Below are 24,173 nucleotides of genomic sequence, written 5' to 3'. Positions count from 1 at the left end.
AGTACCCATATAAGTCCATACATTTCATTTATTTCACCTTTGAGTCCTTCAAAAATTTATTTTTGTAATTTAGCCCTAACTACTCAAAATCACCAAAAACTTCAACACAAAACATATTAATCTTTAACATATCTTTCATTTTTCATCAACAACTATCAAAAAGCTCAAGCACTCATCAATGGCAAAACACAAAATCATCATCAATTCACAAAATTGAACCATGGGTTTTAAAGAACACAAAGCAATGATATCAAAAATGTGAAAATTATAAAAAACCAAACAAAAGACTAACCTTAATCTAACTCCCAATGGCCGAACCTTAGCCAAGCTTTTTCTCTTTTTCTTCTTTCTCCAGTTTCGACAATGGAGAAGATGATATGATAGTGGCTTCCTTTCTCTTCTTTTTTTTTTATTCTTTCTTTAATTCATTATGTCTCCAATAACCCAATTTCCTATTATAATATCTAATTCAACAAATAAATTGCCCATCATCAATCCATCTTGGCCGGCCACTATAAGGGAATTGGGCAAATTTGACATGCAAGTCCACCTTTGTGTTGACATGCACTAATAAGCCCTTTAAAATTAACCTATCATATTTCACCATGTCTCATGTTGATCCCTATTTAATAATTCCTCATACAATTGGCAAAATTAGGGAATGAAATTTCCACATATGCATGTACACACATAATAAGCATAGAATATAACAATTAATTATTTTCATAACTCGGTTTTGTGGTCCCGAAACCACTTCCCGACTAGGGTCAATTTAGGGCTGTCACATTTGTATCATACCAATACATCATGTGCATATATATATATACACAAGAGCCGAATCACAAGGCTAATTATAGCCATCTCATATATTTTCATCACATACCCGAATGTACAAATACATTATAATAGCTTCCAACTTAATTCATCATAAATTTCCCCCTTTTTTTTTTCTTCATGGTCGAATGCTCCTTCTACTCCTTTTACCTTCACAAAGCATGAATTTCATCATCCAACTTACAAGCTTACAATCTCATGAAGTTTAACCTCATGGTACCTATCAAACTCTCACTCATTAGCTTCTATCATAAACCTCCAACAACACCAAATAAACATATACTTTGGGGGTCTATGGTAGAACCAAGAAAGGAACTCATAGATATCAAGATGTGAGCAACTACCATTATTCATCTAAGTTTAGCATGAAACACAATCATCACCCTTATTAATCTTTTATAGCCGAAAACCATACTCACCCCCAAAATCAAAATTTCAACATGGTTTACAAAAATCACTTGATAACTCACTCAATATCAACTAAAATTTCAAAAGCTAGTACAAACTTCCTTACCTTAATAGTGACCTAAGATGACCGATTGCTTCACTCCCTTCTTCTTCCTTTCAATTCGGCCAAGAAGAACCAAAGAACACAACTTGTTTTTCTTTCTTCCTTAGAACATTCAGCCAAGGGGAAATGAAGAAAGATGGACACTTTTTTTTTCTTTGTTTTCTTTCTTACTTTCACGGCAATGGGGAGGGGAAGAAACAATTACACACATCCTTTCCTTTTTCCATTTCTTTATTCCCCATACTTCTTATTATATTTTATCCTACATACCTCACTAGGCCAACATGTTCCCAACATGTTTCCACCCATAGCATGGCCGGCCACTACTTATTAGGGGGGAATTTGACATGCAAGTCCCCCCTTTTTTCCACATGCACTAATAGGTCCTTACGCATTGACCTATCACATTTTAAAATTTTCTCACATAAGTCCTATTGACTTAATTCACATGCAATCGACTAAATCGAAGCTTGAAATTTTCACACATTCATAATTACATATTCTAGAGAATAAATATCACATTCAAACATTTCGGTGACTCGGTTTAACGTTCCCAAAACCACTTCCCTACTAGGGTCAATTTTGGGCTGTCACAGATTTGTGGTCCTGAAACTACTATTTTGATTTCACTGAAAATGGGCTGTTACATTGATAGATCTGGGATCTTCGCACTCATATGTTAATGCTGAGTTATTTAAATAAGGAAGTTTAAAAGTCGAGACATCTAGAGTATCGATAGTTGTGTCAAGTGCTTTGGGACAATCGGGATAGTGGATTAGGTGTGTAGGTGATATCCGTTAGAGATATAGAATATAGACTTCCCTGTTGATTTATTGATAATGCCATTTGGCGACTTTGATTTAATATTAGGAATAGATTGGCTTACTGGACATGGAGTGATTTTGGATTGTCGTGAAAAGAAGTTCATGGTTTAGAGTACGGATAGTAGCATGATTGAGTTGAATGGTGTTCAAACGAGTAGGTCAACTCGTATCATATCGACAATTCGAGCTAATAAACTTCTCAATCAAGGCTGTGAAGCTTTTCTAGCCTACATTATCAACTCGAATGCTAGTGATAGTTAGAGCAGTAATATCTGTATCATTTGTGAATTCTCTGATGTGTTTCCCAAGGAATTATTGGGATTACCACCAGATAGAGAGGTTGAATTGGCAATTGAAGTGTTTCCTAGTACTGCTCCAGTGTCAATGTCCCCTTATCATATGGCACCCACAAAGTTGAAAGAATTGAAGGTGAAATTGCAACATTTGTGGGATCGCGACTTTATACACCTTAGTATATCGCCTTGGTGAGCTTCAGTGTTATTTGTTAAAAAGAAAGATGGCTCGATGTGATTCTATATAGACTATCAAAAATTGAATAAGTTGATGATTAAGAATCGGTACCCCTTACCTCGTATCGATTAGTTGTTTGATGAACTAAAAGGAGTTTCTGTCTTATCTAAGGTCGATTTGAGATCGGGTTACTATAAGCTGAAAGTGAAAGATAGCGACGTACATAAGACAACGTTTCATACGCGTTATGGCCACTATGAAATTTTTGGTGATGCCTTTTGGGCTGACTAATGCCCCGGTGACATTCATGGATCCCATGAATTGTATTTTCCAACTGTGTTTGGATAAATTTGTGGTAATTTTCATTAACGACACCTTGATCTATTCAAAATCTAAATCCGAGCATGAGCAACACCTCAAATTTTTTTACAAGTGATATGAGAGAAACAGTTATATGGAAAGCTTAGAAAGTGTTAATTTTGGTTATCAAAAGTTGTGTTTTTAGGACATGTTATCTCGGCAGATGGAGTTAGAGTTGATTCGAAATAGATTGAGGCAATTGTTCAGTGGACAGCACCAAGGAATGTGTCAGAGATTCGTAGTTTTCTTGGTTTGGCTGGTTACTACATAAGATTCATAAATGGATTTTTAAAGATATCTTTGCCGATGGCAAAGTTGTTGCATAAAAATGTTCAGTTCGTTTGGGAAAATGAATAGCAATAGAGTTTCAAGAAATTGAAACATATGTTGACTGAAGCGTCGATTTAAACTTTACCTAAATCGGGAAAAGATTTTATGGTCTATAGTGATGCCTCATTGAGTGGTCTTAGTTGTGTCTTGATGCAAGATAGAAAAGCGGTCGCGTATGTGTCTTGTCAATTAAAAATGCATGAACTTAACTATCCGATGTACGACATAGAGTTAGCTGTTGTGGTCTTTGCTCTAAAGATCTAGAGACACTATATTTATAGTGAAAAGTGTCACATTTATACCGATCACAAGAGTTTTAAATACCTCCTAACACAAAAGGAGCTGAATTTAAGACAACAACATTAGGTCGAGCTTCTAAAAAATTACGATTGTGTTATTGATTATCATCTTGGTAAAGCTAATGTCGTAGCTGATGGTTGAGCAAGAAGACAGCCATTAAGATGCGAGTGATGCTTGCTCAACTTAGTATCAATGATAATGGAAGCTTGTTGGCTAAGTTGAAGGTCAAGCTGATTTTGTTTGATCAAGTTAAAGTAGCACAGTTAGATGATGTCAAGTTAGTGAAGAAAAGGGAAATGGTTCAAAAAGGCACAATAGAAAGTTTCAGTATTGATGATTATGATTGTTTGAGATTTCAAAATAGAATTTGTGTTCCAAATATTGCAGAATTAAAAGAGTTGATACTTTACAAAGCTCATGATAGTCCTTTTGCCTTGCATCCTAGAGGAAAGAAAATGTATCGCGACCTGTGAGAAGTGTATTGGTGACCAAGAATGAAAAGAGATGTAGTTGAGTTCGTAGCTAAATGCTTAACTTGTCAATGAGTTAAGGCATAACTTCATGTTTCCACAGGAGTACTTCAGCCCATTTCTATTCCTGAATGGAAATGGGAACGCATCACGATGAATTTTGTAACCAAATTACCATTATCTTCTAGCTAGAAGAATTTTGTATGGATGATTGTTTATCGACTTATGAAATCGACTCATTTTATTACAGTCAGGACTAATTGGTCACTTCAAAAACTTGTTGAAGTTTACATTTAGGAAATTGTGAGATTGCACGGTGTTCCTATGTCAATTATCTCTGATCGAGATCCGCGTTTCACTTTGAGATTTTGGAAAGATTTGCATGAATCTCTTGGTACAAGACTCAATTTCAGCACAGCCTTTCACCCACATACAGATGAACTATAACACCCCTAACCTGTATTCATTGCCGGAACAGGGTTTCAAAGCATTACAAAACTTTACAAATCATTTAACAGAAATTTCACTTCATATAACATTCATACCTGAAATCAATCAAATTTAATCATAACATTCCTTATGTGAGCCATTGAGGCCTAAAATATACATTAGAAACATATCAAGACTAAACCAGAAACTTAAAAAAATTCAAAAATATTTAAAATTTTCAATGCTGCAAGGGTTACACGGTTGTGCGGCTCACACGGCTAAGAGACACGCATGTGCCTTAGACCGTGTGGGCATTCTGTTTTGCATAAATTAGAAGATGCAGTGGACACATGGCTGAGACACACACCCGTGTCTCTGCCCTTGTGGATGAAATAGGTCATTTTTCCTAGCTTCATTTCTTACCCAACTTGTCATCAAACTAACCAAACATTTTAGAACATCATCATTGCAAGGCAAATTGTGCATATACCAAAATACCAAAACACATATAGGCTAATGTTTAATCAAAATAACCTATACATGCCATTATAACCAGAATTATATTATCCAAAATTACCAATAGAACTGATGGATAGTGTGATATAGCTCTGACAAGCTTCCAACCCATTCGAGCTTCTGATAATATGTAAGGTAAATAAAAACAAACACGTAAGCAATGAATGCTTAGTAAGCTCATATAATCTTTGATCATAATACTTCTTTTCAAATATGAAATTTATTTATATCAAGAATAACCCATTATTGATACCACAATACTTATGAAGTTATATTTAACAACTTACCAAGTGAATAATCTATAGTATCACTTATACATAATATTCCTATCATGGTAGGATTTTAAGCAGCTTTAACTCTTCCACATTCATACCATATGCATAACACACCAGTCATAAGCATATCATTGCATCATAGCTACAAGCTAGTGTATTAAACATAGACCTTTTTCGAATTTATCACACGATAAATCATTTCATAAGAAATTTCACAATTTAAACCTTACCACTCTTTCATGAGCATTAGCATATTTTCTCTTGAGCACTTACCATTTCAATGCTTCATATAAATAAACATATTACCATTCAACCAATAGCTTGGCACTTGCCTAAGTATCAACAACGCTTGTTAGCATACTTGCACATATTTCATATAAATTCAACATTGATAAACTTGTTTTCTCGACATGTCACACTTGAGTTTATTACTCGTCTCAACTTACATAATTTTCTTGTATCAACATGTCAAAGGTAGTCACATATTTACATGTCATGATACATACCATTCTCTTGTCGTTTCTTCATAAACATATATCATACATTTCATTATATCAATATTTCATATAACATCATTTTCATGAATTTCGTATATATTTATTCCGGAAACAATTCATAATCATGAATGTACATAATTATCAGGTAAGTTTCATACACATGTATTTTCCATGTCATGTTTCAATAAATCAAATAATTATCATTTCCATGTATTTCAGGGATATTTAAGAAATAAATTATATTAAACTCATGTTCTCTCACATTAGGAGTTTTTTTCCATTAAATCATTGAAATATCAATGGATACCCAGGTAGTATACATGAGGTATAAAAATCAGTGATCTGTCAATTCATATTCAGGGGTACCCTTTAGGGCACATAATCAGAAAGCACACTCTCAAACCGTATAAGAGTTTAGAATAGGAAGCCCATTGAGCTTAACAGGTAACTCCGAAGAGTTATTAACAGAGAGCTCCGGTTAGCATAACATGAAGTTCAAGCAAGCCATATCAGGAAGCTCATAAGAGCTCATATCAGGATGCTCACGAAGAGCTGCATTTGTGTCCACAATATATGCAAGGTAACAACCGATCATGTAATAGGACGCTTAAAAAAAGCTGCATTAGTGCACAACACATGCAGGACGCTACCGATCAGGATGCTCATATGAACTATATAATAGGATACTCGAGAGGACTTATAATAGGATTGCTCGTCTGAGCTATATTATGTCTGCAACATATACAGGACCACATTCAATACGAGAAATCATGTATCCATTGAATTTCATTATTCAAACGGAACTTAACATATTTCGGACATTAATGGACATGTGATTATTTCATACATTATAAAATTTATATAACTCACATAAACACGTACCATACTCAATTCAAACATAAAAATAAACATAATTTAGTTACACGAACTTACCTGGCTAAATTACAGAAATACCAAGATTCAGGGGCATTTTAGAAATTTTCTATTTTCCTCTATTTTCCACCCTATCTTGATCTAAATTAATAATTTCATTCAATTTATTAATTAAAATAATAAAACAATTCATTTCATGCAATTTGGTCTTTTTTAACATTTTTACAAAATTGCCCTAAAGTTTTACTTTTATTCAAGTTAGTCCCTGAGTTTAAAACATGCAAATTAGCCATTTTTAATATAAACCCATACTAGCTGAATACTCGTATATTTTCCTTCTCCTCCTCTCCATTCCACATCCTTTATGTATATATAATTCCACTATTTACTTATATGTTCATATCAAGCTGTCTACTTGAGTCATAGTCACTAAATTATTTATATCTTAAGCTACAAAATTCTAAATTAAGATCCGCTTGATGTTTTTGAAACTAGCCTTAAATATATTTCTGTCATAAAAATTTAAGAATTTTTAATTTAGCCAATAAGTACTGGTAAAATCTTCAAATTTATCCTTGTTTTGCTATTTGACAGGTTCGACCTTTCTTTACTAAAAATTAATTATCCCATGGTACGAGGTTTGGATGATGTTTCCATTTATTTCTCATGAAAATAGACTAATTAATAATTTAAAAATATAAATTTAAACCCCTAATTATTTTTTTTTACAATTTTTAATGGTTTTCCAAATTCAGAACAGGGGAACCCAAAATCATTCTGACCTTATCTCACAATATTTATTATATCTCATAATTTACAATTCCATTTCTTAAAATGTTTCTTCTATAAAAAAATAGACTAAATAAAATTTAATTTCATATTTTATTCAACCTCTAATTCGATTTCCAAAATTTTTGGTGGTTTTTCAAAGTTAGACTACTACTACTGTCCAAAACTGTTTTAGTGCAAAATGTTGATTACTAAGTTTATAACACCCTTATTTCCTTTCTATACAAAATTTTCCCATCACTTCCTCTTATTTCCCTTCACTAACATAACAAGGATATAGAACCTTAAAAAAAACTCTACTTTAACATCATTTTCATGCTTTTCAATAATATTAACTTAAAAAATATATATGTTGGAGTCTTGATGTTCTTACCTTGTCCTATTGATTTCAATCTTTAACTTGATTTTTTCTCTCCTCTAGCTTCTATTTCTTGATTCTAACTTGATATTCTAGCTCCCCATAGTCACCTTATTATTTTTCTCTCTTGATGGCTATGGAAATTCTTTTGATTTCTAAGAAAATAAAATTTCTTTCTTTCTTTTCTCTTTCTCACGTTGGTTGCATGAAAGATGAAGATAATTCTTCATCTTTCTCTCCTTATATATTAAATAAAATAATAATAAAATATCTCTTTAAAATATTAATAAAATAATATTTATTTATTTAATTAATCTAAAATATCACCAACATCATCATTGCCTTCTAGATTTCTCTCTGTTTCTAATTGACCAATTTTCCCTTTAAGATCTTTTAAAATTTCATCCTTGAGCCATCAGTTAATTTGGTAAAATTATGATTTAGTCCCTCATAATTCTTCACCTATTCAATTTGGTCCTAATTCATCCATTTCCCTTAGTTTCCAGATCATTCCACCCTTAAAATATTTGTACTATTGGTCCTTCAACTTTTTCAATTTTACACTTTAACCTCTCAAATTTTGAATATTTACTCTTGGGCAACAAAACTTTTCTCACTTTTACAATTTAGTCCTCTTGAATTAATATATCATAATATACTTCACAATGTTGGCATAACTCAAAATTTCCCTTTTTGTCACTTTTTTTCATTGTTTTACTATATCAAAAATAATATCTTACTTTCCTACTGTAGTAATTTTCAGGATATTACACAGACAATCTGAACGTGTTATTCAGATTTTGGAAGATATGCTTCACACTTGTGTAATCAAATTTGAATCAGATATGAAATGTTATTTACCTTTGGCCGAATTCGTATACAATAATAATTTCCAATTAAGTATTCAAATGGCCCCGTACGACGCCTTATATGGTCGTAGGTGTCGAATACTTGTTTGTTGGATGGAATTATGTGAAAGAAAAGTTGTTGGGCCGGAATTGATTCAAGAAATGAAATATATTGTTAAGATGATCCGAGATAGATTGAAAACAAATTTTGATAGATAGAAATCTTATGCAGACTTGAAACATAGAGATATTCAGTTTTCAATTGGAGATAAAGTGTTTCTAAAGGTTTCACCATAAAAAAAGTCCTGCGATTTGGCCGGAAAGGGAAGCTGAGTCATCGTTTTATTGGATCGTATGAGATTATTGAAAGAGTGGGACTAGTTGTGTATCAGTTAATTTTGCCTGCGGAATTACAAAAAATGCATGACCTTTCCATGGGTCAATGCTTAGAAGGCATCGATCGTATCCGTCTCAAGTTATTTCAATGGAAGAAATTGAAATTCAACTTGACTTTTCTTATGAAGAAGAACTGGTCGAAATTGAGCTCGTGAGATGAAAGAATTCCATAATAAATGTGTTCCATTAGTAAAAGTTCTATGGCGTAGCCATAGTCTTAGGAAGTGACTTGGGAACCCGAAGAGAGGATGAGACCTGAATATCCCCACCTCTTTTTAGGTAAATTTCAGGGACGAAATTTATTTAGTAGGGGAGAATTGTAACGACCCGATAGTTAGGGGTGTCAAAAAATGTATTCCCCGGACTCTGTACCCATAAACTAAACCTGTAAATATTTTTATTAAATACTTATGAGGCTAGCTTAGTAGCTAATTAATTTTTGGATTAGTCAATTTTGTGAAATTATGAGTTGTTAAGGTAAAGGGACTAAATCGCGTAAGGGTTAAAAGTTAAATTATAAATTGAAATAAATGAAAGGGACTAAAGAAGAAATTGTGCCATTGTTTCATTAAAGTGGACGGCATTAATGATGATTATACATATATATTTATATATATGTTATAATAGTTAATAATAATAGTTATAATAAAATCAAAAGAAAAAAAGAGAATGTTTCATTCTGTGTTACATGTAAACAAAAAGAAAAAGAAAGAAAGAAATAACAAGGAGAAGCGCAGGCTAGAAAATTTTGAATTTCAAGCTCAAATTGGTTAGTGCAATTTAGTCCTTTACTTGTAATTTTTACATTTTTGGAATCCCGGTACCTAGGGCGACCCGACCCATGATGTAATTTTTAGTATTATTCAAGATTTCAGATGTTGACATTGTTGAATAGTTTAAATATTAGGGATTAAATAGCTAGATTTTTAAGTTAGAAATGGAAAAGGACCAAATTGTGGAATAAATTGTTGATTTTGAGCAATAGGGACTAAGTTGTGAAAAATTTAAAATTTAGGGGTGTTACTAAATTGTGGAATAAATTTATAGGTGTTACTAAATTGTTAATTTTATTGATTGAATTTGAAAAACTTTTGTCAAAGTTTATTATTTATATTCATAATGGTTTATTTTGTCAAAGTAGGGGAATTTTGGTCCACACAATCGACTTTAAAGCTCAGGAACGTCAGCTGACCTAGGGTTAACGATAACGACCACCTGAAGGCTGTAAATAGGCTCCTTAGCACATGTTATGGACACTTTTCCATTAACCTAGTTTCTTTCTTTAGATTTAGCTTCATTTTCTGTCTTTTTTAGGTTATCTAGAGTTAGCTTGTTTGTTCATTGATTTCCTTCAAGAGATCTGATTTATAAAGACGATCAACTTTTGGTGATTCATGTTCTTATTTGTATAAATAAGCTTTTCTTAAACTCTACAATTTAATTCATTTGCCATGTTTTATTCTTCCATCTATTTCATGTTGTTTATAAAATCCATGAGGATCTAATCCTTTTGTGGGGGATTAGCGGGTGGAGGCATGATCTAAATAAGGCCTAGGAGTTTTAGGGCTATTTTAGGAATTTTAGCCTTAGAGTGTTCAAAATTTTACGACATGGTAGATCAGTCTTTTTTTTACTATGGTTTTTAGATAATTAAATCAATTTCTAAAATTGAGATTTAAATACCTTTAATTTTAGAAAAAGAACTGATTTGAAACGAAGTCAAAATTGTGAGCTTTTATGTTGTAGTTTTACCATTTTCTAAAATTCAACCTAAAAACCCCCATTTATAGTTTTATTTTCATGTTATTCTTCTTTATCAATTGTTTGTGCCGTCCCTTTGTTCTCCCAACTCTCCCATTTGTTTTTGATTTCCAAACCCTAATTCATTTCGATGCCTATCATCTTTTAAGCATAAACATCCATAGAATCCAAGACAAACAATCAAGAACACCATAGATTCCTCCATTGTCAAGCTTTTGGGTTTTTTGGGTTTTTGATCAAATGCTCAATTTCTCATCGTCCAAGGTAAAAAGTCAACTCTTAAATAGCTTTAAATGTTATTTAGTCCTTAAAACTAAGTTTTTAGCCATTAATTCGCATGTTTTAAATAAAAGCCAAAAATTGGGTCATTAATTGTGATTTTTGGATTTTGGGTAAAAACATGGTTTCAAAGTGTTTTTCAATTATTTTTGACATGATTACATGGTTTCTAGCTTACTTCAAAGTTTTGTTAAAGATTTCTAATGTTTTAATGAATTTTCATGAAAATAGCCATAAACATGTTGAAATTTTTGATACTAGGAATTGAGTAGTTTTGTGTAGTTTAAAGGCTATGAATTAGTCGTAGGTGAATTATAAGATGAACAAAATTTGTTTTAGGTGAAAAGACTGATATAGACTAAGATATTAGGATTTAAAGTTTTCTATGTTAAAGGTTTCGGTCAAAAGAGAACCTAGCTTAGGCTTGTGTTTTTGGATTGTGTGATATGAGTCTTTGGTTGAATTTTGATTTTTTTTGTTGTATGATTTACTTTGTTGAAGCGTTGGAATCGATAGGACCTTCAACGAGTAGAGATAAAGGCAATGAAAAGCTAGTTTGAGCTTTCTGCTTTTCGACGAAAGCATAATCGTGAGTGTTTGGAATCGCTGCTAGTAGACACGATTCATAGTGTTAATTGGGAGCTTAGGAATAGCCTAAACCCCTATTTTAAGTTTCGAGTGTAAGCTTTCTATTTCCCTTGTTTTTACTTTAGGTAAATTATGAGATTATAAGAATACTATGGATTGATTATTATGGTGCAATATTGTGGTATGAGATATGTGTGATGACTATTGTGAATTGTATTGTGTTGTGGGCATATTAAATATGTCAAACAATAGTGATGATGTTGTCTTAGGAATATAAATGTGTAGTGAAAGTGTGCAAAAAATCAGTAAGTACATATATGTTGAATTGTGGAATGTAATGTAACCCCCCTCACCCGTATCCAACACCGGGATAGGGTTCGAGGATTTACTAGGGATTTACATTTCATAGAAACGTCAAATAGGGTCACCAACTTTTGCCCAAAATTTAACACTTATCAAACATGTACATTTCATCCCTTACATAGACCTTCGAGGGTCAAAACATACTTAAGTATTGTTAGGGACAAAACCGGGAACATTTGGAAAACTTTAAGCACGCTAGGGAACTTCTCTTATTTTGAAAAGTCACACGCCCCGTGTGGGTGGACCGTGTGGTCTCACACGCTCGTGTGGTTTGAGACACGCCTATGCCCTCAGGTCGTGTGCAATATTGACTTTAAAACACGGTCATGACACACGCCCATGTGGTCACCCCGTGTCTAAAACTTGAGCAATCTGTTAGATTCACACGGCCAAGACACACGCCCGTGTGTCCAACCGTGTGGACCCTAATAGGCTATTTTCCAAGCCTTTGGTCACCCTTTTCTTCACATATACTTAATGAGTACCAATTACAAAGAAAAACCTGATTATACTCTTATAAGTGATCTTGGTAAAACTTATTGCATGGAAACCTCATATAATTGGTTTCACACATGCTAGGTTATTTCCTATATTGTATTTGTGGGTTTCCATGTCACTTTAATACATTTGAAATTGGCTCGTTCTTGAGACTCATTGCCAATTATAAACAACCCATCACATATAATTATAACCATGCATAGATTTTTGTAGGTCATAGCCTACTTCAAAATAAGCCAATTCACTTGGCTATATACAAAAAGATAAATACATCTTTACATGCCTTCATTTGGCAAATCAAATGACACATATAATAAAATACTCAAAAGTCCTATACATGCCATTGAACAAAATAGAAATGCCTTTATACCAAAGCTAGTCTATTTGATAGTGTGCTGACTCTCCAACTGTCTTCCAATCATTGCGAGTCCTTGAGCTCTGAAAAGCAAAGAAAGAGAGGGGGTAAGCATTTACATGCTTAATAAGCTCGAATAACTGGAAAGTAAACTTACCAAGTAATTAGCATGCATCCATAATAGATAATGAAACCAACAAGTATGATATGGTTCCCTATCACATACACTCAATCAATGAATTAGTCAATTAACAAAATATTATGTAAGTTGTCTTAGATGAGCTCATCATGCAACATTTCATTTTGTACATATATTTCATATTAATCTCGATGGGCTTCTAGGAAATCTCGATAGAATATCCATTAACCGTCAATTCATAAGGATGATCATTTCAGATATGCACTCTCGAGAACCTCACGTCTTATGGCGGGATTACCAGTCCAGGATAAATCCCCCATTTCATGAACTCGTAAGGTAATCTCAAGATTACTAGTCCAGGCTAAATCCCTTATAATGACAAACACCTTGATTGAGCTCGGATCTGAATTACCAGTCCATGCTAAATTCAGACCCTAATCGGATTACCCGTCCGGGCTAAATTCATAATGCACATGTATTCTTCGGGAGGCTCAATCATCCAAACAAACACCCGTCCGGGCTAGATCCTTTTCATAATTGAGATCAACGGATTACCCATCCGGGCTAAATCCATACTGCAACATACGCAGGATCTCATTACACATGTCAATCATGGTTTATCCATCAAATTCCCTTTTAACCTCAACCGAGACATTTTTCAACAAATCATTATCAAGTATGCATTTCATGAAATTTCATGTTATCAATAAATGTAATCATCATGCATTCATAAATGCATATAATTAGACACATTACAAGTTACTTTAAGAAATCTGAACTTACCTGGTATTCGTTTCAGTGTCAGGTTTCGATTATTCCGAAACCTTTCGTTTTCCTCGATCGACCTCCAAAATTTGTCCCTTGGGGTTTATAACAATAAAATTAGATCATTAATACTCTACATTATTAATTTGAAGTCTAAATTCCACCCCTAGTCCAAATGACCGTTTTGCCCCTAACCTTACAAAGTTTTATGATTTAGTCCCTAGGCTCATATAAAGAAATACATGTAGTTTCTACCTTACCCAAGCTTAGTCGAACACTTTTCCTTCTTATTATTTTCACATTTCTACCACACAGTTTACAACTTTTGCAAAAAGGTCCCTTTAAGGGTTTTTCATGAAAATCACCTAGGAAAAGATGTTTAACACACATCCAACTTTCATTTTCCTCCATAATCCATCAAAATACAAGTAACTCATGCATGGGTAAATTTTTAAATATGAACCCAACATGAAATATGGGTAGAAATAGAGAGAGCAAGCTAGTGGGACTTCAAAAATACAAATAGCATTAAAAACGGGGCTTGGAAGCACTTACTATTGAGCTTGGAAAGCTTGAAAACCCTAGCTATGGAAACCCTAGAAATTTCGATAGCATGGAGAAGAATAATGACTAATTTTCGTTCATTTTCCTCATTTTATTTCATTTAAAAGTCGAATGACCAAAATGCCCTTAAGTCCTTTCTTTACAATTTATCCATGCAAGCCCATTTTTGTCCAAAAACTTAGAAATTGGGCAAATTGCTCTCCAAGACCTTCTAATTTATAATCTAAAGTAATTTCATACAATTTGCTTCGAGAATCCAAGTTTTTCAATTTATTCAAGTTAGTCCCTAATTTCCAATTGGACACCTTACTCATAGAATTTCTTCATGAAACTTGAACACATGAATATTCTCATATTCTAAATCCCATAATAAGCATAAAATAAATATTTTTATGTCAGATTTGTGGTCCCGAAACCACTATTTCAACTGGGCCCTATTTTGGTGTGTTACATTTCTTCCCCCCTTTAGGGACTTTCGTCCTCGAAAGTCTTACCAGTAAATAGATTCGGATATTGGCTTCTCATGGTTTTCTCCGACTCCCATGTGGCTTCTTCTACACCATATTGATGCCATAAAACTTTTACTAAAGCCACGTCTTTATTCCTCAACTGTTTAACCTCACGAGCCAATATCTTAATCGGTTCCTCTCCATAAGTCATGCCCGGTCGACTTTCAATTTCAGTCAGCGAAATCACATGAGAGGGGTCTGATCGATATCGCCTTAACATAGATACATGGAACACATCTTGAATCCTTTTCAATTCGGGTGGCAACGCCAAGTGATAGGCTAATGATCCAACTCTTTCGGTGATCTTGTATGGTCTGATAAATCGTGGACTCAGTTTTCCTTTTCGACCAAATCTCAATACTTTTTTCCATGGAGATACTTTCAAGAATACTCTATCTCCGACTTGGAACTCAATTTCTTTTCTTTTCAGATCAGCATATGACTTTTGCCTATCTGATGCCATTTTTAAAAAATCTCGTATCACTTTTACTTATTCTTCAGTTTCTTTAATCAGATCAACCCCGTGAATCTGACTCTCCATGAGCTCTGTCCAATACAATGGGGTTCGGCACTTCCTACCCTATAAGGCCTCATAAGGTGCCATCTTCAACCTAGTTTGAAAATTGTTATTGTAGGCAAATTCCACCAAAGGCAAATATTTTTCCCAGCTACCCTAAAATTCGAGGATGCAACATCGCAACATATCTTTGAGAATCTGAATCATCGCTCAAATTGACCATCTGTCTGAGGTTGAAAAGTTGTACTAAAGCTCAACTTAGTACCTAAGGCTTCTTGTAATTTCTTCCAGAATCTTAAAGTGAACCTCGGGTCTCTATCTGAAATAATCGACAATGGTACCCCATGTAATCTCACAATCTCTGACATGTACAAGTCGGCCAACTTATCAAGAGAGTAATCTGTTCTTACCAGAATGAAATGAGCTGACTTCGTCAACTTATCCATTACAACCCATATAGCATCTTTCTTTTTCAAAGTCAATGGCAATCCTGTCACAAACTCTGTGGTAACTATATCCCACTTCTATTCGGGGACCATTACAGGTTGTAACAAACCTAAAGGCACTTGATGTTCAGCTTTAACTTGCTGACATACTAGGCATTTCGATACAAATTCAAAAATATCTCTTTTCATGCCGTTCCACTAGTACATTTTCTTCAAATCGTTGTACATCTTGGTACTTCCCAGGTGAATTGACAAACGGCTGCTATGTGCTTCTTGAAAAATATTTTCAATAAGCTCATTGTCTTTGGGTACACAAACCCTATCTCTAAACATTAAACATCCATTGGAACCAATTCAAAAATCTGATTCAACACCCGACTCACATTGAGTTCTTTCAGCTTGAAGGTTACTGTCTTTAGATTGAGCATCATAGATTTACTGCAGAAATATTGGCCTAGCTTCAAGCTTTTGCAAGACTAAACCATTATCAAGTAACGCTAATCGAGCGTCCATGGCTCTCAATGCAAACAAGGATTTCCTGCTTAACGCGTCGACGACCACATTCGCCTTTCCTGGGTGATAGTCAATGATCAGGTCATAATCCTTAATTAATTCTAACCATCTCCACTGTCTCAGATTTAATTCTTTTTGAGTCATCAAATACTTCAAACTCTTGTGGTTTGTGAATATATGGCAAGTCTCTCCATATAAATAATGCCTCCAAATTTTCAAGGCAAAAACAATGGCGGCAAGCTCTAGGTCATGCGTCGGATAGTTCTTCTCGTGTGACTTCAATTGCAGTGAAGCATAGACTATCACCTTGCCATCTTGCATGAGTACACAACCCAATCCATTCAAAGATACATCACTGTAGACCACAAATTCTTTTCCCAACTCGGGCAATATTAAAAAAGGGGCTTCAGTCAGTAATGTCTTCAACTTCTCAAAACTTTGCTGACACTTCTCCGTCCATTCAAACTTAACGTCTTTCTGTAGTAACATCATCATCGGAGTTGCTATCATAGAGAATCCTTTCACAAACCTTCGATAGTAACCGGCTAAACCCAAAAAGCTCCTAACCTCGATTACATTTTTAGGCGGTTTCCATTCGACAATGGCAGAGATCTTACTTGGATCAACTCAGATGCCTTCACTCGAAAAAATATGACCCAAAAATTCAACTTCCTGGAGCCAAAACTCACTCTTGATAAACTTAGCATATAGCTACTTTTCCCGTAAGGTTTGCAACACAATTCTCAAATGCTTCGCATGCTCTGTCTCATCTTTAGAGTAAATCAAGATGTCGTCAATGAACACAACGACAAACTTGTCCATATAGGGCTGAAATATTCTATTCATTAGGTCCATAAATACGGCTAGTGCATTCGCCAGCCCAAATGGCATGACAAGAAATTCATAATGACCATACCTTGTCCTGAGAGCTGTCTTAGGTACATCCGATTCTTTAACTCGCAACTGATAATAGCCAGACCTCAAGTGTATCTTAGAGAACACAATGGCTCCTTTCAACTGATCAAGCAAATCATCGATCCTTGGCAAGGGATACTTATTCTTAATAGTCACCTTGTTTAGTTGGCAGTAATCTATACATAACCTTATCGAACCATCTTTCTTCTTTACTAGCAGTACGGGGGCACCCCAAGGTGAGAAACTTGGCCTTGCAAATCCTTTATCAGTCAGCTCTTGCAACTGGGCTTTCAAATCTTTAAGCTCGGTTGGCGCCATTCTGTATGGAGCAATAGAAATGGGAGATGTTCCTCGAACCAATACAATACCAAACTCTATCTCCCTTTTAGGAGGTAATCCGGGTAATTCTTCCGGGAACACGTCTGGATACTCACATACTATTGGTACAGACTCAATCTTTAACTCTGTTTCTTTAGTGTTCAATACAAACACAATGCAGGCTTCGTACCCTTTCCTTAAATATCTCTGAGCAACCATTACCGTGATCACAGCCTGCAGCGTACACACTTCTATTGAATTAATTCGCAGAATTTCACCATCTGGGCATTTCAATTCAATATACTTGCTACCATAGTTCACGATTACATCATGCAAGGCTAACCAATCCATATCAAGTATTACATCAAATTCATCAAATGGTAATAACATAAGGTTAGTCGGAAAAAAAATGACCTTGAATCGTCAAAGGACAATTCTTACAAACTTTATCAACCAGGACTGACTTGCCTAGCAGGTTTGACACTTTAACAATAAATTTCGTAGGCTCAATGGGTATCTTCATACTAGATACCAATCTCATGCAAATATATGAATGCATCGACCCTGGATCAATTAAGGCAATAACACGTATATTAAAAAGGGAAAAGGTACCCGTAATAAAGTTAGGAGCAAAGGCTTCCTCTCGAGCGCGTATCGCATAAGTTCTTGCCAAAGCTCAAACCTCTGGTTTTGCAGCGTCTTTAGTCGCAACTCGACTGCCACTAGCACTCCTAGGGTATCTCGGAGGTCTACCTCGTGGAATGGGAGCACTCAACTTTGGGGTTGTTTCCACTTCTTTTTCGACTCGCTTTAGGTAGTCTTTGAGAAAGTGGTCAAGAGAACCACATCTGAAACATGATCTACTCTTCATTCGACACTCTCCGAAGTGAAATTTGTTACAACTCTTACACTTCGGCTTTTGATCATCAACACTCCCCACACTAGTCACCATCGGGGAGGAAGACTTCTGACTTTGTCTTTTAAAGCCTCTTGCACTACCCGAATATCCTACCAATGAAGTAGAGCATTCATACTGGCTCATTGGTCTCTTTGTGGAAAACAAAGGTGTTTTACCGCTGGACCTCTTGCTCGCAACTCGAGTTTCTCTCTTTGCTTGCTTCCTTTCATTATTAAGCTCATCGACCTTCTTGGCCCGATCAGCCAATGCGGTAAACTCTCGTATTTAAAGGATCCCAGTTAACAACTTAATTTCCTCATTCAGACCTTCCTCGAAGCGTTTACACATTTTCAACTCAGTTTGGACCTATTCTGTTGCATACTGACTTAGCCTTACGAATTCTCTTTCATCTTCTGCCACAGTCTTATTCCCTTGTTTGAGTTCCAGGAACTTCTTTCACTTCGAGTCTAAAAACCTTTAGCTAATGCATTTCTTCCTAAATTCTGCTTGGAAGAAATCCCAAGTGATATTTTCCTTTGGCACAACCGAGGATATAGTCTTCCACTAATGGTATACAGTATCCTTCAAGAAGGACACGGCACACTTTAAACACTCCTTGGGTGTGCACGATAATTCATCTAACACCCGTGTAGTGTTCTCGAGCCAAAACTCGGCTCTTTCAGTGTCATCATCAATTTTAGCTCTGAATTCCTCAGCCCCGTACTTTCTAAGCTTGTCTACAGGGGCTTTACCAATTCTTACAGGTGCCATACCCCGTGCCACTTCCTCACCAAGTTGGTTAGGGGGCAGAGGAGGTCTTGGTATGTTGAGGCTATTCCTCAGGTAATCCCTAAACCATTCATCCATCATATCAAAGAAAGTAACTCAAGCCTCTTTCCAGCCTTCAGACATAAGCCTTCTACTACTACTAGACACAACTTCTTGTACAGAAGCTGGAGCACGGCTCTTGGCTCCCTCAGAATCATCTTGTGCTTGATTGGAAGACATTCACTATATTTAAAACAATTTAAATAGTTAAGAGATGACACACTATCAATATTCGTATAATGGCATGTATAACAAACCTCAATATCCTCTACGGTAGTCCTAGAACCGACTAAATCGTAGCTCTGATACCACTAAATGTAACACCCCTCACCCGTATCCAACTCTGGGATAGGGTTCAAGGAATTACTAGGGATTTACATTTCACAGAAACTTCAAATTGGGTTACCGACTTTCGCCCAAATTTTAAAACTTATCAAACATGTACATTTCGTCCCTTACACAGACCTTCGAGGCTCAAAACATACTTAAGTATAGTTGAGGACAAAATCGGGGACATTTGGAAAACTTTAAGCACTCTAGGATACTTCTCTTATTTTGAAAAGTCACAAGCCCGTGTGGGTGGATCGTGTGGTTTGAGTCACGCCCATGCCCTCAGCTCGTGTGCAATACTGACTTTAAAACACGGTCATGACACACGCCCGTGTGGTCACCCCGTGTCCAAAACTTGAGCAATCTATTAGATTCACACGGCCAAGACACACGCTCGTGTGTCCAATTGTGTGGACCCTAATAGGCTATTTTCCAAGCCTTTGGTCACCCTTTTCTTCACATATACTTAATGAGTACCAATTACAAAGCAAAACCTGATTATACTCTTATAAGTGATCTTGGCAAAACTTATTGCATGGAAACCTCATATCATTTATTTCACACATGCTAGGTTATTTCCTATATTGTATTTTTGGGTTTCCATGTCACTTTAATACATTTGAAATTGGCTCATTCTTGAGACTCATTGACAATTATAAACAACCCATCACATATAATTATAACCATGCATAGATTTTTGTAGGTCATAGCCTACTTCAAAATAAGCCAATTCCTATGGCTATATACAAAAAGATAAATACATCTTTACATGCCTTCATTTTGCAAATCAAATGACACATATAACAAAATACTCAACAGTCCTATACATGCCGTTAAACAAAATAAAAATATCTTTCTACCGAAGATAGTCTATTTGATAGTGTGCTGACTCTCCAACCGTTTTCCAATCATTACGAGTCCTTGAGCTTTGAAAAGTAGGGAAAAGAGAGGGGGTAAGCATTTACATCTTAGTAAGCTCGAATAACCAGAAAGTAAACTTACCAAGTAATTAGCATACATCCATAATAGATAATGAAACCAACAAGTATGATATGGTTCCCTTTCACATACACTCAATCAATGAATTAGTCAGTTAACAAAATATTATGTAAGTTGTCTTAAATGAGCTCATCATGCAACATTTCATTTTGTACATATATTTCATATTAACCTCGATGGGCTTCTAGGAAATCTCGATGGAATATCCATTAACCGTCAATTCATAAGGATGATCATTTCAGATATGCACTCCCACGAACCTCATATCTTATGGCGGGATTACCAGTCCAAGATAAATCTCCCATTTCATGAACTCATAAGGTAATGCCGGGATTACCAGTCCAGGCTAAATTCAGACCCTAATCGGATTACCCATCCGGGCTAAATCCATAATGCACATGTATTCTTCAGGAGGCTCAATCATCCAAAGAAACACCCGTCTGGGCTAGATCCTTTTCATAATTAAGATTAACAGATTAACTGTCCATGGTAAATCCATACTACAACACACGCAGGATCTCATTAAACATGTCAATCATGGTTTATGCATCAAATTCCCTTTTAACCTCAACCGAGACATTTTTCAACAAATCATTATCAAGCATGCATTTCATGAAATTTCATGTTATCAATAAATGCAATCATCATGCATTCATAAATGCATATAATTAGACACATTACAAGTTACTTTAAGTTATCCGAACTTACCTGGTATTCGTTTCGGTGTCAGGTTTCGATTATTCCGAAACCTTTCGTTTTCCTCGGTCGACCTCCAGAATTTGTCCCTTGGGGTCTATAACAATAAAATTAGAACATTAAAACTCTACATTATTAATTTGAAGTCTAAATTCCACCCCCAGTCCAAATGACCGTTTTGCCCCTAACCTTACAAAATTTTACGATTTAGTCCCTAGGCTCGTATAAAGAAATACATACAGCTTCTACCTTACTCAAGGTTAGTCGAACACTTGTCCCTCTTATGGTAGCCACATTTTTCATTATTTTCACATTTCTACCACACATTTTACAACTTTTGCAAAAAGGTCCCTATAAGGGTTTTTAATCACCTAGGAAAAGATGTTTAACACACATCCAACTTTCATTTTCCTCCATAATCCATCAAAATAAAAGTAACTCATGCATGGGTAAATTTTTAAACATGAACCCTAGCATGAAATAAAGGGTAGAAATAGAGAGAGTAAGCTAGCGGGACTTCAAAAATACAAAGAGCATTAAAAACGGGGCTTGGGAGCACTTACTATTAAGCTTGGAAAGCTTGAAAACCCTAGCTATGGAAACCCTAGAAATTTCGGCAGGATGGAGAAGAAGAATGGCTGATTTTGGTTCATTTTTCCAATTTTATTTCATTTAAATGCCAAATGACCAAAATGCCCTTAAGTCCTTTCTTTACAATTTTATCCATGCAAGTCATTTTTTGTCTAAAAACTTAAAAATTGGGTAAATTACTCTCCAAGACCTTCTAATTTATAACCTGAAGCAATTTCATACAATTTGCTTCTAGAATCCAAGTTTTGCAATTTATTCAATTTAGTCCCTAATTTCCAATTGGACACCTTACTCATATAATTTCTTCATGAATCTTGAGCATATGCATATTATCATATTCTAAACCTTATAATAATCATAAAATAAATATTTTGATGTCGGATTTATGGTCCCGAAACCGCTATTCTGACTATGCCCTATTTTGGGGTGTTACATGTAATGCTAAAGTAACAAATTATATAGGTAATAAACTAATTTTATTGCACTTATATGTGGTTGGATGCGTGATTGCTTAATGAGCATTATTGTGGCAGTTTAAGTGCAATTAAATGTGAGTTCAATAAGCATGCATTGTGTACAAGTTTGTGATGTGAGTTGATAATATGAAGAGAGATGATGTACATTTAATCGGTAATTAAAATTGTGTAATTGTGGATATTTTGGCCTTGTGACCTTTTGAGACCATTAGATATAGTTGGCCTACCATAGGATTGTGAGTACTCACCTATATGTGTTTTGTGATTTGGGCGTTGAGGCTTTGGGACATGTTGGAGAGATAAGGGGAACTGAGCTAAGCTGCATTCAAGGGGACATGTTTGGTGTGTTGGAGATTTGTGTATTTGGTCTGAGGTGGTAGAGCCCACTTTTATGTTTCATAGCCTCAAATGTCAAATTATCTTAAAATGTATATGTGTAACATGATGTATGCCTAAATGAATATGTGGTTGCTTTGCAAATTATCATTTAAATGTGATCCTATATGTTGTAATAATACGATGTGAGATGGATGCAAGAACATACAAATAATATGCTAAATGAGTCAATTTAAGTTTCATGAAAGTGTAAGTATGTTATTATAGTAAATTGTGTATGTAATTGTGATTTGGGTTGTTTCCGTTTAACATGTGAATGCATGTGAATATATCAGCTAGACTTTTGGTTATGAAAGCATGTATACGTTTTTGAGTCTTGATGAATCATTGTTAAATGAATTATATATAAGCGAGTTGAGTGTAATTGCATGTATGAGTGTGTGTTAGTTTTATGATTTAATGAAATTTAAATATGATATTTTGACTTGATTAGAATATGGTTGTGAATGTGTTGTAGCATGCTCTTGTTTAACCTTTGATATTGTGTGTACGTTGTGGTTATTCTAAGTATTCACTGAGCTTGTTAAGCTCACCCACTCCTTTTTTAAAACCCTTGTAGAGTAGTTAAGTTCCTCTGTGAGCGGTGTAGTTTCGAGGGGTGGTCCAAGCAAGTTCATTTCCATTTTTCTGTAAGTGATATTTTTATTTGTTTACATTTAGGTAATAAGGCAATGTGTTAGACTTTTACTGATATTTGCCATGATGTTTTGGACTCCTTCATAAACTATTTGTTCCTAAGTTTATAAGATTCATTTTGTATTATGTTGATTATTGCTCAAACTTACTTTCGATGTTTGAGACTGTTATTATAGTCGTTTTGAGGTTTATTTGATGATGATATGATAACATGATGGATTTGTACATGTTGGAATGATTTATATACACATGTATATTGTATTTTTCCGGTCTAGAGTAGAGGTGTTGATATTCATGTTTAAAAATGATACCTTTGTGATTTTGAAATGTACAAGAAGTCAGAATCGTAAATTGGTATCGATACCCTAACACGAGTATCGATACTCGAGGTAAAATTATCGATGCTTTTTGAAAGGTACCGATAATTCCTAGAAATTTATTTTTGGGCAAGAAATAGAATGTTGTTTTGGTATCGATTTCCAAGTGGTATCGATACCACTTAAAGGAAATATCAAGAAATCAATACCCATGTGCTAGTATCGATACCTATTTGATTGTCTTGGAAAATTTTGCTAAATGGACCATATGTATGTTTAATTATTATTATAAGACCATTTGATGTATGTTTAGCATGTAATGATGATAATCAAATAGCACGATTAACTTAAAACATATACGAGTGATAGTATGATGGAAGTTTCTTTTAGAATGA

The sequence above is a fragment of the Gossypium hirsutum genome, chromosome A11, assembly GCF_007990345.1.
Source record: "Gossypium hirsutum isolate 1008001.06 chromosome A11, Gossypium_hirsutum_v2.1, whole genome shotgun sequence".
NCBI lineage: Eukaryota > Viridiplantae > Streptophyta > Magnoliopsida > Malvales > Malvaceae > Gossypium > Gossypium hirsutum.
The sequence above is the reverse complement of the archived record's forward strand: the minus strand, read 5'-3'. Positions refer to the sequence as shown.